This window comes from Coregonus lavaretus (genome assembly GCF_964263955.1).
Source record: "Coregonus lavaretus genome assembly, chromosome: 10".
NCBI lineage: Eukaryota > Metazoa > Chordata > Actinopteri > Salmoniformes > Salmonidae > Coregonus > Coregonus lavaretus.
This window is the reverse complement of record NC_139997.1, coordinates 25,329,645-25,347,863: the sequence shown is the minus strand read 5'-3', so window position 1 is coordinate 25,347,863 and position 18,219 is coordinate 25,329,645. Positions and strand designations below refer to the sequence as shown.

The following is an 18,219-nucleotide window of genomic DNA, read 5'->3' as shown; positions in this document are numbered from 1 at the left end:
CACAATATGCTGAGCGAAAAACATATTACAGTAGTCTGGTAAACAATGGATTTGTTCTCTAATTGGAAAAGTGTTTGTGAGGCTTTGTATACCTTCTTTTCCCATGTTTTGTATGAAACATTACTCTGCTATCATTTGGTCTATTACATTTTTACCTTTGGGAGAAATTAGATGAGCACAGGTCTACCTAGTAAAGTCCAGGTTGTATCAAGCCTGTTCTTGGGTAAGATGAGACTCCTCACTCTTTTCCTCTAATCTCTCCTCTTTTCCCCCTAAGGTGTGTGCAGCTCACTCACTGCTGAGCGCGTCTCAATCGCATGTATAGTAAAGTGTCCGAGAGGAGTGAGGTTGCCAGGAAACTGTCAGTGCTGGCGCTCCCCTCTGCCCGTCTGGGAGTCTGCTGCACCTGCCTCAGTAACCAGCCCTGCTGGCACCGCCACAGAGTGGCCTGGCGCTGGCCATGGTGAACACGGTCTGTCTCCCTCTCCTAATTAAACTTTATACATTACAAACATCTATAGTTGGTTGTCCTGATGGATACTTGCTAGTAATGTAATGCAGGTAGTGACATGCGGTCAGGGTAGGCAATGCTTACCCTGTGGTAATCGATATATATATTTTTTTAAAGTATGAAAAGCCCCCCCAAAACTGAAAATATCACACGTACATATTATTCAGACCCTTTCCTCAGTACTTTGTTGAAGCATCTTTGGCAGCGATTACAGACTCGAGTCTTCTTGGGTATGATGCTACAAGCCTGGCACACCTGTATTTGGGGAGTTTCTCCCATTTTTCTCTGCAGATCCTCTCAAGTTCTGTAAGGTTGGATGGGGATGGGGATGGAGAGCGTTGCTGCACAGCTGTTTTCAGGTCTTTTCAGAGATGTTCGATCGGGTTCAAGTCTGGGCTCTGGCTGGGCCACTCAAGGACATTCAGAGGCTTGTCCCGAAGCCACTCCTGCATTGTCCTGGCTGAGTGCTTTGTGTCGTTGACCTGTTGGAAGGTGAACCTTCGCCGAAGTCTGAGGTCCTGAGTGCTCTGGAGATGTTTTCATCAAGGATCTCTCTATACTTCGCGCCATTCATCTGTCCCTCGATCCTGATTAGTTTCCCAGTCCTTGCCACTGAGAAACATCCCCACAGCATGATGCTGCCACCACCATGCTTCACCGTAGGGATGGTGCCAGGTTTCCTCCAGACTTGACGCTTGGCATTCAGGCCAAAGAGTTCAATCTTGATTTCATCAGACCAGAAAATCTTGTTTCTCATGGTCTGAGAGTCTTTTAGCTGCCTTTTGGCAAACTCCAAGCGGGCTGTCATGTGCCTTTTACTGAGGAGTGGCTTCTGTCGGGCCACTCTACCATAAAGGCCTGATTGGTGGAGTGCTGCAGAGATGGTTGTCCTTCTGGTAGGTTCTCCCATCTCCACAGAGAAAATCTGGAGCTCTGTCAGAGTGACCATCGGGTTCTTGGTCACCTCTTTGACCCTTCTCCCCCGATTGCTCAGTTTGGCCGGGCGGCCAGCTCTAGGACGATTCTTGGTGGTTTCAAACTTCTTCCATTTAAGAATGATGGAGGCCACTGTCTCCTTGTGGACCTTCAATGCTGCAGACATTTTTTGGTACCCTTCCCCAGATCTGTGCCTCGAAACAATCCTGTCTCGGAGCTCTACGGACAATTCCTTCATCCTCATGGCTTTTTTTCAGACATGCACAGTCAACTGTGGGACCTTATATAGACAGGTGTGTGCCTTTCCAAATCATGTCCAATCAATTGAATTTACCACAGGTGGACTCCAATCAAGTTGTAGAAAAATCTTCAGGATGATCAATGGAAACAGGATGCACCTGAGCTCAATTTCGAGTCTCATAGCAAAGGGTCTAAATACTAATGTAAATAAGGTATTTCAATTTTTTTTATTTTTAATAAATGTGCAATAAAGTCTATGTGTCCATATATTGGTCTTTTAGTGCCACCTATCAGTTATAACTGTGGATGCTACATCGATTTATGGCTGAGCTTAACAGTGTGTCATTTTGTCGGATGATATGAAATATGCCGCCATCAGAGGCTATCGCTTGTGTAGCTTGGCTACATTGTTATTTACATTTGGTTAAAATTGTTTGTCAATTTCAGTTAATAGCCTATGTCACTCTGGTTGTTGGAGCTACTGTAACCTATTCTACGGTGAACTTGGGCTTCATCAAGGTTTATTTGTGAGTAAATCTGGCTTTGATAATAGCCACCGACCTCAACGCATGTCACTGAGCGTAAGGTTAAGTCAGAGTGAAATCTATTTCGGTTTTCTTTTTTTATGTGTATAGTTGTATTATTGTTAATAGATTAGATGTGCCTCTCACTGTAATAAGGGGTTTGGAATTTTTTATTATTGTTCGCTTTATTCATTCCCTAGCCTGAGGTGGTGTATTGCACGGCATTTAGGCAATGCAATATGTGTTGGTTGTATGTGCACTTGCAGTACAACATGAATACGTCTATTAACTGTCATTTATGTGTGTTCTGATAATCACTAATTCTGGGATGTGTACAGTATACACTGAGTGTACAAAACATTAGGAACACCTTCCTAATATTGAGTTCCACCCGCCCCCTTTTGCCTTCAGAACAGCCTCATTTCGTCGGGGCATGGACTCTACAAGGTGTCGAAAGCATTCCACAGGGATGCTGGCCCATGTTGACTCCAATGCTTCCCACAGTTGTCAAGTTGTCTGGATGTCCTTTGGGTGGTGGACCATTCTTGATACACGGGAAACTGTTGAGCGTGAAAAACCCAGCAGCGTTGCAGTTCTTGACACACTCAACCCGGTGTATCACACGCACCTGGAACCTACTACCATACCCCGTTTAAAGGCACTTCAATCTTTTGTCTTCCCCATTTACCTTCTGAATGGCACACACACACAATCCATGTCTCAATTGTAGCAAGACTTAAAAATCCTCCTTTAATGTGTCTCCTGCCCTTCATCTACACTAATTGAAGTGGATTTAACAAGTGACATCAACAAGGGATCATAGACAGACCAGGTAAATCCAGGTGAAAGCTACAGTGGGGAAAAAAGTATTTAGTCAGCCACCAATTGTGCAAGTTCTCCCACTTAAAAAGATGAGAGAGGCCTGTAATTTTCATCATAGGTACACGTCAACTATGACAGACAAATTGAGGGAAAAAAATCCAGAAAATCACATTGTAGGATTTTTTATGAATTTATTTGCAAATTATGGTGGAAAATAAGTATTTGGTCACCTACAAACAAGCAAGATTTCTGGCTCTCACAGACCTGTAACTTCTTCTTTAAGAGGCTCCTCTGTCCTCCACTCGTTACCTGTATTAATGGCACCTGTTTGAACTTGTTATCAGTATAAAAGACACCTGTCCACAACCTCAAACAGTAACACTCCAAACTCCACTATGGCCAAGACCAAAGAGCTGTCAAAGGACACCAGAAACAAAATTGTAGACCTGCACCAGGCTGGGAAGACTGAATCTGCAATAGGTAAGCAGCTTGGTTTGAAGAAATCAACTTTGGGAGCAATTATTAGGAAATGGAAGACATACAAGACCACTGATAATCTCCCTCGATCTGGGGCTCCACGCAAGATCTCACCCCGTGGGGTCAAAATGATCACAAAAATCCCAGAACCACACGGGGGGACCTAGTGAATGACCTGCAGAGAGCTGGGACCAAAGTAACAAAACCTACCATCAGTAACACACTACGCCGCCAGGGACTCAAATCCTGCAGTGCAAGACGTGTCCCCCTGCTTAAGCCAGTACATGTCCAGGCCCGTCTGAAGTTTGCTAGAGTGCATTTGGATGATCCAGAAGAGGATTGGGAGAATGTCATATGGTCAGATGAAACCAAAATATAACTTTTTGGTAAAAACTCAACTTGTCGTGTTTGGAGGACAAAGAATGCTGAGTTGCATCCAAAGAACACCATACCTACTGTGTAGCATGGGGGTGGAAACATCATGCTTTGGGGCTGTTTTTCTGCAAAGGGACCAGGACGACTGATCCGTGTAAAGGAAAGAATGAATGGGGCCATGTATCGTGAGATTTTGAGTGAAAACCTCCTTCCATCAGCAAGGGCATTGAAGATGAAACGTGGCTGGGTCTTTCAGCATGACAATGATCACAAACACACCGCCCGGGCAACGAAGGAGTGGCTTCGTAAGAAGCATTTCAAGGTCCTGGAGTGGCCTAGCCAGTCTCCAGATCTCAACCCCATAGAAAATCTTTGGAGGGCGTTGAAAGTCCGTGTTGCCCAGCGACAGCCCCAAAACATCACTGCTCTAGAGGAGATCTGCATGGAGGAATGGGCCAAAATACCAGCAACAGTGTGTGAAAACCTTGTGAAGACTTACAGAAAACGTTTGACCTGTGTCATTGCCAACAAAGGGTATATAACAAAGTATTGAGAAAATTTTGTTATTGACCAAATACTTATTTTCCACCATAATTTGCAAATAAATTCATAAAAAATCCTACAATGTGATTTTCTGGATTTTTTTTCCTCATTTTGTCTGTCATAGTTGACGTGTACCTATGATGAAAATTACAGGCCTCTCTCATCTTTTTAAGTGGGAGAACTTGCACAATTGGTGGCTGACTAAATACTTTTTTCCCCCACTGTATGTCAAATCAAATCAAATCAAATGTTATTGGTCACATGCGCCGAATACAACAGGTGCAGACATTACAGTGAAATGCTTACTTACAGCCCTTAACCAACAGTGCATTTATTTTAAACAAAAAAAGTAAGAATAAAACAACAACAAAAAAAAGTGTTGATCCAATAATAATATCAGAGGATTAGAAATACAGGGCTTAAAAACAAAGGTGTCATTGTACGCAGATGATTCATGTTTTCTTTTAGATCCACAACTAGAATCCCTCCACAGCCTCATAGAGGATCTAGATACATTTTCTAACCTCTCTGGATTAAAACCAAATTATGACAAATGTACTATATTACGTATTGGATCACTAAAAAATACAATTTTTACATTACCATGTAGTTTACCAATAAAATGGTCTGATGGTGATGTGGATATACTCGGAATACATATCCCAAAGGAAATAAATGATCTCACTTCAATAAATTTTAATAGAAAGTTAGCAAAAATAGATCTTACTACCATGGAAAGGAAAATACCTGTCAATTTGTGGAAAAATCACCCTGATTAACTCTTTAGTATTATCCCAGTTTACCTATTTGCTTATGGTCTTGCCTACGCCTAGCAAACAGTTTTTTAAATTATATGAGAAAAAAATATTCAATTTTATTTGGAACGGCAAGCCAGACAAAATTAAAAGAGCATATTTATATAATGAATATGAATTCGGAGGACAGAAATTATTAAATATTAAAGCATTAGACCTATCACTAAAATCTTCAGTCATCCAAAAGTTATACTTAAATCCGAACTGGTTCTCAAGCAAATTAGTAAGATTGTCTCACCCACTGTTCAAGAAAGGCCTTTTTCCCTTTATTCAGATTACAACCTCTCACTTTCAGTTATTTGAAAAGGAAATAATCTCCCAAATGTCACTATTTCTAAAACAAGCCATAGAAAGTTGGTTGCAATTTCAATTTAATCCTCCAGAAACGACAGAACAAATAATGCAACAAATATTGTGGTTAAATTCAAATATACTAATTGACAAAAAACCTTTATTTTTTGACAGAATGTTTAAAAAAGGTATAATCTTCGTAAATGATATCATCGGTAGGACTGGTGGAGTTATGTCGCACATGCAGCTAACAAAAACATATGGAAATGTCTGCTCTACCCAAAATTACAACCAAATAATTGCAGCCTTACCGCAAAAGTGGAAGAGGAAAGTTGAAGGGGGAGAAAGTAAGGAACTTGTCTGTCGGCCTTGCATTAAAGAACATAATTGGTTAAGGAAAACTGTGATAAATAAAAAAGTATATCAGTTTCACTTAAGGACCAAAGGATTGACAGCAGTCCCATATAGATTGCAAAATAGTTGGGAAGAGATCTTTGACGTACCGATCCCATGGCATAGTGTTTATGAACTGACACGCAAAACGACACCGGATTCAAAAATTAGAATCTTTCAATTTAAATTATTATATAAAATTCTTGCTACCAATAGAATGTTATTTATATGGGGGATACAATCTTCCCAGCTCTGCAGATTTTGCTGTGAAGAGATAGAATCATTAGATCATTTGTTTTGGTTCTGTCCATTTGTAGCTTGTTTTTGGACACAGGTCCAGGAATGGCTAAAGGATTGCAATATTTACCTGGAACTAACCTTGCAGATAGCATTACTGGGTGATCTGAAAAGTCATAGTCAATCAATCAATAATATAATAATACTTTTAGCAAAAATGTTTATTTTTAATTCACAATCTGTAGAAGCAATGAGAATAGAAAGGTTCAGAACTTTTGTAAAACATCACAGTACGGTTGAAATATATATGGCAAATAGAAATCCTATATGGATGGTGTTAAGAGATAGATGGGAGGTATTGAATAGAGTTGAAGGATGGGACTAATAACAAATAACAACAAATAATAACAAAGATAGCTAATAATGTAAGCATACTGTGTCCATAATAAGTATATAGGTTGTATGTTGGGAGCTTTTGGGAAGAGCACAGTTAGAAGGATATGGCATTTAGAAGCAAACCGGATGGACATCATGAAAATGATCGGAGAGGTTGAGAGTAGAAGAAGTTCAGGAGCAAAAAAATAAATAAATATATATATTTTTATATATATATAGATATAGAATTATTGTAAAATTAACTCTGTCCATAAGGTGTAGATAGTAAGTATAGACCGGAAGTAGAGGCCTGGGCGTTGTTGTTCACTGATTTACTCCAAGTAGGGAAAGGATGGTGGGGTTGAAAAGTAATAAAGGGGAATATATATATAAAAAATAAAAATAAACATGGGGGATTGGAAGTGATGCAGACAATTACATTGATAGAAGATACAATCTATCTGCAATATTAAGCTGATCCATCCCCCCCAGAAAAAAATAAAAATAAAAATAAAAAAGTGTTGAGAAAAAAAGAGCAGAAGTAAAATAAAGTGACAGTAGGGAGGCTATATATACAGGGGGGTACCGTTGCAGAGTCAATGTGCGGGGGCACCGGCTAGTTGAGGTAGTTGAGGTAATATGTACATGTGGGTAGAGTTAAAGTGACTATGCATAAATACTTAACAGAGTAGCAGCAGCATAAAAAGGATGGGGTGGGGGGGCAGTGCAAATAGTCCGGGTAGCCATGATTAGCTGTTCAGGAGTCTTATGGCTTGGGGGTAGAAGCTGTTGAGAAGTCTTTTGGACCTAGACTTGGCACTCCGGTACCGCTTGCCGTGCGGTAGCAGAGAGAACAGTCTATGACTAGGGTGGCTGGAGTCTTTGACAATTTTGAGGGCCTTCCTCTGACACCGCCTGGTATAGAGGTCCTGGATGGCAGGAAGCTTTGCCCCAGTGATGTACTGGGCCGTACGCACTACCCTCTGTAGTGCCTTGCGGTCAGAGGCCAAGCAGTTGCCATACCAGGCGGTGATGCAACCAGTCAGGATGCTCTCGATGGTGCAGCTGTAGAATTTTTTGAGGATCTGAGGACCCATGCCAAATCTTTTTAGTCTCCTGAGGGGGAATAGGCTTTGTCGTGCCCTCTTCACGACTGTCTTGGTGTGTTTGGACCATGATAGTTCGTTGGTGATGTGGACACCAAGGAACTTGAAGCTCTCAACCTGTTCCACTACAGCCCCGTCGATGAGAATGGGGGCGTGCTCAGTCCTCTTTTTTTTCCTGTAGTCCACAATCATCTCCTTTGTCTTGGTCACGTTGAGGGAGAGGTTGTTGTCCTGGCACCACACGGCCAGATGTCTGACCTCCTCCCTATAGGCTGTCTCATCGTTGTCGGTGATCAGGCCTACCACTGTTGTGTCGTCGGCAAACTTAATGATGGTGTTGGAGTCGTGCCTGGCCATGCAGTCATGGGTGAACAGAGAGTACAGGAGGGGACTGAGCACGCACCCCTGAGGGGCCCCCGTGTTGAGGATCAGTGTGGCAGATGTGTTGTTACCTACCCTTACCGCCTGGGGGCGGCCCGTCAGGAAGTCCAGGATCCAGTTGCAGAGGGAGATGTTTAGTCCCAGGATCCTTAGCTTAGTGATGAGCTTAGAGGGCACTATGGTGTTGAATGCTGAGCTGTAGTCAATGAATAGCATTCTCACGTAGGTGTTCCTCTTGTCCAGGTGGGAAAGGGCAGTGTGGAGTGCGATAGAGATTGCATCATCTGTGGATCTGTTGGGGCGGTATGCAAATTGGAGTGGGTCTAGGGTTTCTGGGATTATGCTGTTGATGTGAGCCATGACCAGTCTTTCAAAGCACTTCATGGCTACAGACGTCAGTGCTACGGGTCGGTAGTCATTTAGGCAGGTTATCTTAGAGTTCTTGGGCACGGGGACTATGGTGGTCTGCTTGAAACATGTTGGTATTACAGACTCAGTCAGGGACATGTTGAAAATGTCAGTGAAGACACTTGCCAGTTGGTCAGCACATGCTCGGAGTACACGTCCTGGTAATCCGTCTGGCCCTGCGGCCTTGTGAATGTTGACCTGCTTAAAAGTCTTACTCACATCGGCTACGGAGAGCGTGATCACATAGTCATCCGGAACAGCTGGTGCTCTCATGCATGCTTCAGTGTTGCTTGCCTCGAAGCGAGCATAGAAGTGGTTTAGCTCGTCTGGTAGGCTTGTGTCACTGGGCAGCTCGCGGCTGTGCTTCCCTTTGTAGTCTGTAATAGTTTTCAAGCCCTGCCACATCCGACGAGCGTCAGAGCCAGTGTAGTATGATTCAATCTTAGACCTGTATTGACTCTTTGCCTGTTTGATGGTTCGTCGGAGGTCATAGCGGGATTTCTTATAAGCGTCCGGGTTAGAGTCCCGTTCCTTGAAAGCGGCAGCTCTACCCTTTAGCTCAGTGCGGATGTTTCCTGTAATCCATGGCTTCTGGTTGGGGTATGTACGTACTGTCACTGTGGGGACGACATCATCGATGCACTTATTGATGAAGCCAGTGACTGATGTGGTGTACTCCTCAATGCTGTCTGAAGAATCCCGGAACATGTTCCAGTCTGTGCTAGCAAAACAGTCCTGTAGCTTAGCATCTGCGTCATCTGACCACTTTTTTATTAACCGAATCACTGGTGCTTCCTGCTTCAGTTTTTGCTTATAAGCAGGAATCAGGAGGATAGAGTTATGGTCAGATTTGCCAAATGGAGGGCGAGGGAGAGCTTTGTATGCGTCTCTGTGTGTGGAGTAAAGGTGGTCTAGAGTTTTTTTCCCTCTGGTTGCACATTTAACATGCTGGTAGAAATTAGGTAGAACGGATTTAAGTTTCCCTGCATTAAAGTCCCCGGCCACTAGGAGCGCTGCATCTGGATTAGCGTTTTCCTGTTGATTAATGGCCTTGTACAACTCATTCAGTGCAATCTTAATGCCAGCATTGGTTTGTGGTGGTAAATAGACAGCTATGAAAAATATAGATGAAAACTCTCTTGGTAAATAGTGTGGTCTACAGCTTATCATAAGATACTCTACCTCAGGCGAGCAAAACCTCGAGACTTCCTTAGTATTTGATTTTGTGCACCAGCTGTTGTTTACAAATATACACAGACCGCCACCCCTTGTCTTACCAGAGTCAGCCGTTCTGTCCTGCCGATGTAGCGTATAGCCTGCTAGCTGAATGTTATCATTGTTGTCGTTCAGCCACGACTCCGTGAAACATAAGATATTACAGTTTTTAATGTCCCGTTGGTAGGATAACCGTAATCTTAAATCGTCCATTTTATTCTCAAAAGCTTGAACGTTGGCTAATAGGATTGATGGAAGAGGCAGTTTACTCGCTCGCCGTCGGATCCTTACAAGGCACCCGGATCTGCGTCCGCGATATCTCTGTCTCTTCTGTCTCTCTCTGTCTCTTCTCTATCTCTGTCTCTTCCTCACGCGAATGACTTCTATGCTCGCTTCGAGGCAAGCAACACTGAAGCATGCATGAGAGCACCAGCTGTTCCGGACGACTATGTGATCACGCTCTCCGTAGCCGATGTGAGTAAGACTTTTAAGCAGGTCAACATTCACAAGGCCGCAGGGCCAGACGGATTACCAGGACGTGTACTCCGAGCATGTGCTGACCAACTGGCAAGTGTCTTCACTGACATTTTCAACATGTCCCTGACTGAGTCTGTAATACCAACATGTTTCAAGCAGACCACCATAGTCCCCGTGCCCAAGAACTCTAAGATAACCTGCCTAAATGACTACCGACCCGTGGCACTGACGTCTGTAGCCATGAAGTGCTTTGAAAGACTGGTCATGGCTCACATCAACAGCATAATCCCAGAAACCCTAGACCCACTCCAATTTGCATACCGCCCCAACAGATCCACAGATGATGCAATCTCTATCGCACTCCACACTGCCCTTTCCCACCTGGACAAGAGGAACACCTACGTGAGAATGCTATTCATTGACTACAGCTCAGCATTCAACACCATAGTGCCCTCAAAGCTCATCACTAAGCTAAGGATCCTGGGACTAAACACCTCCCTCTGCAACTGGATCCTGGACTTCCTGACGGGCCGCCCCCAGGTGGTAAGGGTAGGTAACAACACATCTGCCACACTGATCCTCAACACGGGGGCCCCTCAGGGGTGCGTGCTCAGTCCCCTCCTGTACTCTCTGTTCACCCATGACTGCATGGCCAGGCACGACTCCAACACCATCATTAAGTTTGCCGACGACACAACAGTGGTAGGCCTGATCACCGACAACGATGAGACAGCCTATAGGGAGGAGGTCAGAGATCTGGCCGTGTGGTGCCAGGACAACAACCTCTCCCTCAACGTGACCAAGACAAAGGAGATGATTGTGGACTACAGGAAAAAAAAGAGGACTGAGCACGCCCCCATTCTCATCGACGGGGCTGTAGTGGAACAGGTTGAGAGCTTCAAGTTCCTTGGTGTCCACATCACCAACGAACTATCATGGTCCAAACACACCAAGACAGTCGTGAAGAGGGCACGACAAAGCCTATTCCCCCTCAGGAGACTAAAAAGATTTGGCATGGGTCCTCAGATCCTCAAAAAATTCTACAGCTGCACCATCGAGAGCATCCTGACTGGTTGCATCACCGCCTGGTATGGCAACTGCTTGGCCTCTGACCGCAAGGCACTACAGAGGGTAGTGCGTACGGCCCAGTACATCACTGGGGCAAAGCTCCCTGCCATCCAGGACCTCTATACCAGGCGGTGTCAGAGGAAGGCCCTCAAAATTGTCAAAGACTCCAGTCACCCTAGTCATAGACTGTTCTCTCTGCTACCGCACGGCAAGCGGTACCGGAGTGCCAAGTCTAGGTCCAAAAGACTTCTCAACAGCTTCTACCCCCAAGCCATAAGACTCCTGAACAGCTAATCATGGCTACCCGGACTATTTGCACTGCCCCCCCACCCCATCCCTTTTACGCTGCTGCTACTCTGTTAAGTATTTATGCATAGTCACTTTAACTCTACCCACATGTACATATTACCTCAACTAGCCGGTGCCGCCGCACATTGACTATGCAACGGTACCCCCCTGTATATATAGCCTCCCTACTGTCACTTTATTCTATTGTATATATAGCCTCCCTACTGTCACTTTATTTTTTACTTCTGCTCTTTTTTTCTCAACACTTTTTTGTTGTTGTTTTATTCTTACTTTTTTGTTTAAAATAAATGCACTGTTGGTTAAGGGCTGTAAGTAAGCATTTCACTGTAATGTCTGCACCTGTTGTATTCGGCGCATGTGACCAATAAAATTTGATTTGATTTGATTTGATTTGGGCCTTGTCGGGTGTCTGTATGATATCATTCGCGGCCGCCTCGTTGAAGAAAAAATCTTCGTCCAATGCGAGGTGAGTAATCGCTGTCCTGATATCCAGAAGCTCTTTTTGGTTATAAGAGACGATGGCAGAAACATTATGTACAAAATAAATTACAAATAACGCGGAAAAACACACATAATAGTACAATTGGTTAGAGGGTTGTACTGGAAAGAGAAGGCGTTCCTAATGTTTTGTACACCCAGTAAGCATTTTATGAAGGTTTTATCTTTCTATGCTGATGGTTGAAGGTCTAATACAGAATATTTACTTCAATTTTCTGAGGTTCTGTTGAACATTAACTGTATGAAATGAAGTGGATGATATAAGGGTGATGTTCAGCTGTCCTTTTGGTGTTTCTTTTAATAGAGAAACCCCTAAACTATTGTAGTGATATGGCAGGGTTCATGTTTTCATTGAAGAATTGTGTGCCTTTTAACTTTTTCTCTTGCATTACTGATATCGAATAACGTGTTCCATCATGACCTGTTACATGACTCTTACCACTTGATCCAGTTGTATATGCAAAATAGCTATTTGTATATAAACAGTATAACTTGAAAGCATGCATTTGTAAAGAAATAATAATCATTGATTTGCTATATTTAGTCTTGGTTGTCATTTATGGCTTCTCTTTACTGTGCACAACTGCCTCATTTTCTAAAGATTACATCATAATCTGCCCTTATAGCCCACACTCTTGATAACCTCACCCACTGCTCCCTGCTCCTCAATTTACAATAATGTTGATTGCCAAACAAACTACATGTAATGGATCTAATTTACTGGTGAGGGGATGCTATTTAATTGCTGTAAGTAGTTAAGTAAAGGAAAACTGAATAAATCAGTGAAAGTGTAATATAAAATGCCTGATATATCAAGAGTGCCAAGAGATTTGTCTACAGTATGTGTAGAAAACGCAAAGTACAAGGCAAAACGAGTGGTCTTACAATCAACTGACAATCAAAACCTTCTTGTATTGATTTGACCTTGAACATTCAGAGCCTGCTTGCGTTTTCAAACCAAAATCATCAGTGAAGAAACTGTGTACCTTTAAGTACTGCCTCAAACCCCATGTCCAAGCATATTACATCTCAACGTATAACATATGAGAGCTCTGTCATTCAATGCGTTTTCTATGTCAACAATCTGTCAGTGAAGACACAGGTGCCCTTGGGTGAACCATCACAGATCCTGGCAGTTGACTCTGGCATGTTTGCTGTGAAACTCTGGGGGGCACTGACAGACACAGACAGTGGACTGAGGTGGGAATGTTGAGAATGTAGATGTTGAGCCACTGGATCCCAGTGACTAGTGGTTTGAGAGGCATATGTGTGCCCATGACTGTGTCCATGGCCGGAGCTGTGTTAGTGACTATGTCCATGACTTGGCCCAAAGCTATGCTTGAGGACATATCCATGGTTGTGACCATAATAACCTGAGAGCTGAACAGGGCTCCCCTGTGTATAGTATGAGTTGGCCCAGCCTTCAAATGTCTTTGGTGTGGTCTCGGTAGCCTGTAGATTGGAGGAAACTGGAGCGTGGGCGTGGACTGGGTAGGAGCCTGGGGATGGAATGATTCTGCAACCAATGAGAATGTGGAGAGATTAAGGGGCGCTTATCTAACTAAACAGTGATTCTCTATTGAATCATGGGGGACCACTAGGTGTCTATTGTACAGTATTCAATTACAGCTGAGGATCCTCTATTAAAACTGCACCTCATTATACTGTAGAACATCATGTTCTCTGGCTTGCACCCAAAAATCATGTTAATTTAATGACCTCTTGTCTTGTAGGATAAATAATGCGTTTAGTGCTTTCTCAGTACTCACGGTGGGTGGACCGTCTTCCTTCTCTCCTCTGTTGATGCAGGGACATACAGGACACCAATGGTCCTCAGCAGCCTGAAAGGCATCTTCTTGTCCAGCACTGATGCCCTAGCATCAGACATGTCTAGAAGTGAGAGCCAGCCCTTTCCGTCTGTTTCACCAGAGCAAGATAAAGAGAATGTGTGACGCAGTGATGCAAGATTTTCCTAACCAAACATCCCATAATGTTCAGCATGAGGACTCAACAAACATTTCAAGCATATACAACACACACAAATATTACAACTTAACTATACTACTACGCACACTTAAAGCTGTGACACACTGCAGAGTGTATCACAGTTATTTTCAACCACAATGAGGTTGGAGTAAGGATACAGATCCTGCCCTGCAATGATGACGTTGCAGAGGAAGACAGTTTGTGGGACCAAAAGTGTTACGATGAGCAGAAACAGTCAGGGCAGGGCTAACATGGATACACTGACTCCAAAAAGAAAGCCCTTAACCATACGGGAGTGCACTGTGGCCATACCCATAAGGGAGAGGGATACAGGAACTAACCCCTCCACTTGATTCTGGGAAGATGCACCAAACAGTACCAGCCCCAGGATGGTGTACAACACCCCTGTGCTGATAGAGAGCAGCTGAAACATGAGGACACGAACAGTGCCCACACTCTTCTCAATACCACCACAGAGGGGCACCAGAACCCCAATGCTTAGGAGTAGCTGGGTCACTGTCTTGTAGCGGAAGGAATATGTGATGAGTTTGTGTACTGGAATAGGACAGGATTAAAACGGAAATTATAGGGTTGACAGACATCAGTGGCATTGATGTGTTGTGCTCTTGCTTGCCGCTGTAGCCTACTGGCACCATCTTTTACGTCTTTAACGTTAGCTACAAATTGTAGCAAGCTAGATAACGTTACAACACTCCCATTCAAAGTAGCTAGCTACCGAGCATATGACTCTTGATTCACCTAGCCCCTCCTTGCTAATTTACCATGCCCATTGCCAAAAACTGTAGTTCCAAGACTGAAGGCATCCTCTGATAAACCGAAATATGTAGTTACAGTAAACAAAACAAAGGATACTATAATGACAGAAACAATGCCACTCGTGAACTCTTGAACCTCTGAACCACATTGTTGTGGAAAATTCGATCCAAGATTAAGGCAGAGGCTATTTGACGATATAATAGAAACATATTTAATACGAGCAGCTGCAGGGGAGATCCACCTCTGATTTCATAGGGAAGAACTCAAGGAAGAAATGCTTACATGTCCCTTATATTGCGGGAGGTGATAATACAACCAATTTGTTTACACAACAGTACTTTCAATACATCAACAGTTCCGGAACACCATTGCCTTGTGTTAGGGTGCAGACATACCAGGCGTCAATGAAAGGCATAACATCACAATCCAACACAGAACATATCCCTTGAGAAGTTACAACAGCTCACCCTAAATTCTTTCAAAACTATTCGGGAGATAATTTTGATGCTCAGTGCATATTTGTCAAACTACTAGTGGATAATCAAGCACAATACAAAAATGTCAGTTACGACACCTGTCCTCCAATATTGCACAACACTTCTTACAATTTAGTCATTTAGCAGACGCTCTTATCCAGAGCGACTTACAGTTAGTACATACATTTTCATACTGGCCCCCCGTGGGAAACGAACCCTCAACCCTGGCGTTGGAAGCGCCATGCTCTACCAACTGAGCTACAGGGGACATTTTAGCTAAAACTGGGGGTAGCTAGCTTGCTAAGCCAAAACAAATGTACTGGACTACCGCATTTGGATAAATCACATTCACAACCACAAAATTACTGATCTGCAGATCATGAAGTGCACTAAGGCAGTGCTGCATTTAAAGACACTGCCACCTGCTGACTTGTGCCTGAAATGTGATGATCAAAGTGTCCTCAGCAGCCCATTTGAGTTAGATAGAAAGCCAGATAGATATATTTGATTTGACACTTAAATAAAATAATTAAAACCGTTTAATAAAATAAAACGTGTCAGGGACAACACAATAAAACCAAATACTTCCATTGTGGTCCCTTAATGATTGTTTCTCCAAGTGCAAAAAAAATAAAAAATAAAAAATATATATTGGCAAGGAATGGTTAATTCCTAATGATTTCCTGTTGGCCTATGTAAAACGTCGAACCAACCATCCACACAACCATTTCTCAGTCAGTAGGATATATGCACATCACTTTCGTTATTCAGTTAGCTACAACCAGTGGGAAGGTAGCTTAGTGGGTAAGAGCGTTGTGCCAGTATCCGAAAGGTCGCTGGTTCCAATCCCCGAGCCGACTAGGTGAAAAATCTGTCGATGTACCCTTGAGCAAGGCACTTAACCCTAATTGCTCCTGTAAGTCGCTCTGGATAAGAGCGTCTGCTAAATGACCAAAAAAATACAAACAGACCGTATCCAAACAAGCCTTTTGCTTGTGACGTTTATGCTTGGTTACATTTTATGACGTGCCAAGCATTAATTCACTACATAAATGTGTTCAGATGTGATTTCATCTGTACAATCGCTTTCTTCACTCAGGTTGCTGCAGGTAACCTTTGGCCTTTTGATGCACAGCCTTCCCAACCTGTATAATATATACAGGGTGCCTTATATTATATATATATATATATATATATATATATATATATATATATATATATATATATATATTATATAGATAGATAGATAGATAGATAGATAGATAGATAGATAGATAGATAGATAGATAGATAGATAGATAGATAGATAGATAGATAGGGAATAGGGTGCCATTGTGGATGCCATCTTTGTGTGTGTGTGTGTGTGTGTGTGTGTGTCAGGATATGCTTTATGTTTTGTGTCAATCAATTGATGGAAATGTTTCCCTCAGAAAGCAAGATGGATCGTAATGATGAGAGAATCAAAAGAGCTTTAAGGCGCCGCCCTTATGTGGTAAATATAACATATTTATTTATTTGTTCTGTTTTTGTTATATTATCACATTTTAAAGTGAGTGTTGTGTTGACAGTTGAATCCAGTGAGGGTGAACACCCCTGATTCTGTGTTGTGGCCAACCGGCAAGGTGCGCAGAAGGCCAAAGCCTGTAAGTAATATCTGACCTGAAAACAATAACACATACGCATTAGTTATACATGCTGCATGTACAAACTGCAGTTATCACAATAAAAGCAAATGCAGATATCCCTCCCTATCTAACCACATTGAATGCTGTCTTGACAGTCTACTTCAGTGCAGACCACTAAGATCCACAAAAGGCCTGTAAGTCACATTCAAATTCAACCACATAACAGTACTTTTGATATTTATTGATACATAATTCAAGTTATTTCCATGGCCAAAATGAGCAAAGCAGTGTTTAATTCATTTTTTACTGTTAACAGCCAATCATTGTGAGCTGTGGGCAGGACCAGACATCTGGGGATGGATGGAATATCAATCCAGAGCCTCTCAGCCAGGTCACACATCTATGCTGTTCCCACAGAGACAACAGATAGATCAATATTTTGATTCATATGGCCATTTTGGTTGGCTTAGTTGAATTGATAATCATCCATTCGACATTTTAAAGATTCCTATACTATGGAAGGTCTTTATCTCTATCCCTAATGTTATTGGAGTTGCATTTATTGCATTTCAATACACTTGCATTTTCAGTTACCCATGTATTACTCACTACTTGTAAACCATGTTGGTGCCAGTGTATTCTATGGCTGCCATGAGTACATGCCTTTCGCTGTCTCCTCAGTCTGGAAGGGTGACTCGGCTGATAGAGAAAAATTATGATGAGGTGATCTCGTCCTCCAACTCCGATGACTTTTCCATCGACTCCTTTACTGACTGTGAATCTGAGGTAAGAGAGTTGTACCGTACCGTCCATGTCTTTGTTGAGTGACATCACTGTGAGGAGGATGGTCTCTGACTAGCTGACTCTGATACACAGTGTGATGATGAGGATCATGGAAGGAGGACACCACTGCTGAAAGTTAAGGATGAGGAGTATGGAAAGGTGACAAAGCTTGAAGTGAGGGATATGGTAGAGGACGACGATCTGTCTCTCCACTCCTTCGATGAGTCAGACTTCCTGGTAAGTTCTGCATACAAAAAAATATATAATAATATATATATATATGGCGGATTGGAAATTATGCAGACAATTACATTGATAGAGCCCATAAGTTCTGCACCATGTATTTGAGTAACTCTTTCACTGAATGTGGAGAATGGACTATGACCAGCTAGCTCTCTGACACACAGCGTGATGATGGCAATGATGCCTCTACTGACGACTTTCCAGAGCCTCCAAAGGAACCACAAGTTCCACTGAAGGACCATCAACTGGTAGGCGTCTCTTACATTTGTTTGTGTGTGTGTCACATCTCAATGGTTTGACCCTTTGTCTGTACAGATTATTCGCCTGG

The 18,219-nt window shown here is 42.8% G+C and overlaps 1 long non-coding RNA gene across 1 annotated transcript; it reads right to left on the bottom strand.

The window, feature by feature from the left end:
- Positions 1 to 13,149: 13,149 nt before the first annotated feature.
- Positions 13,150 to 15,546, bottom strand: LOC311135890. Its single transcript, XR_014613820.1, has 3 exons — positions 15,425 to 15,546; positions 13,771 to 13,918; positions 13,150 to 13,517 (listed from the first exon to the last, which is right to left on the bottom strand). It is a non-coding gene; the product is annotated as an uncharacterized lncRNA (long non-coding RNA).
- Between the last annotated feature and the right edge of the window lie 2,673 nt (positions 15,547 to 18,219).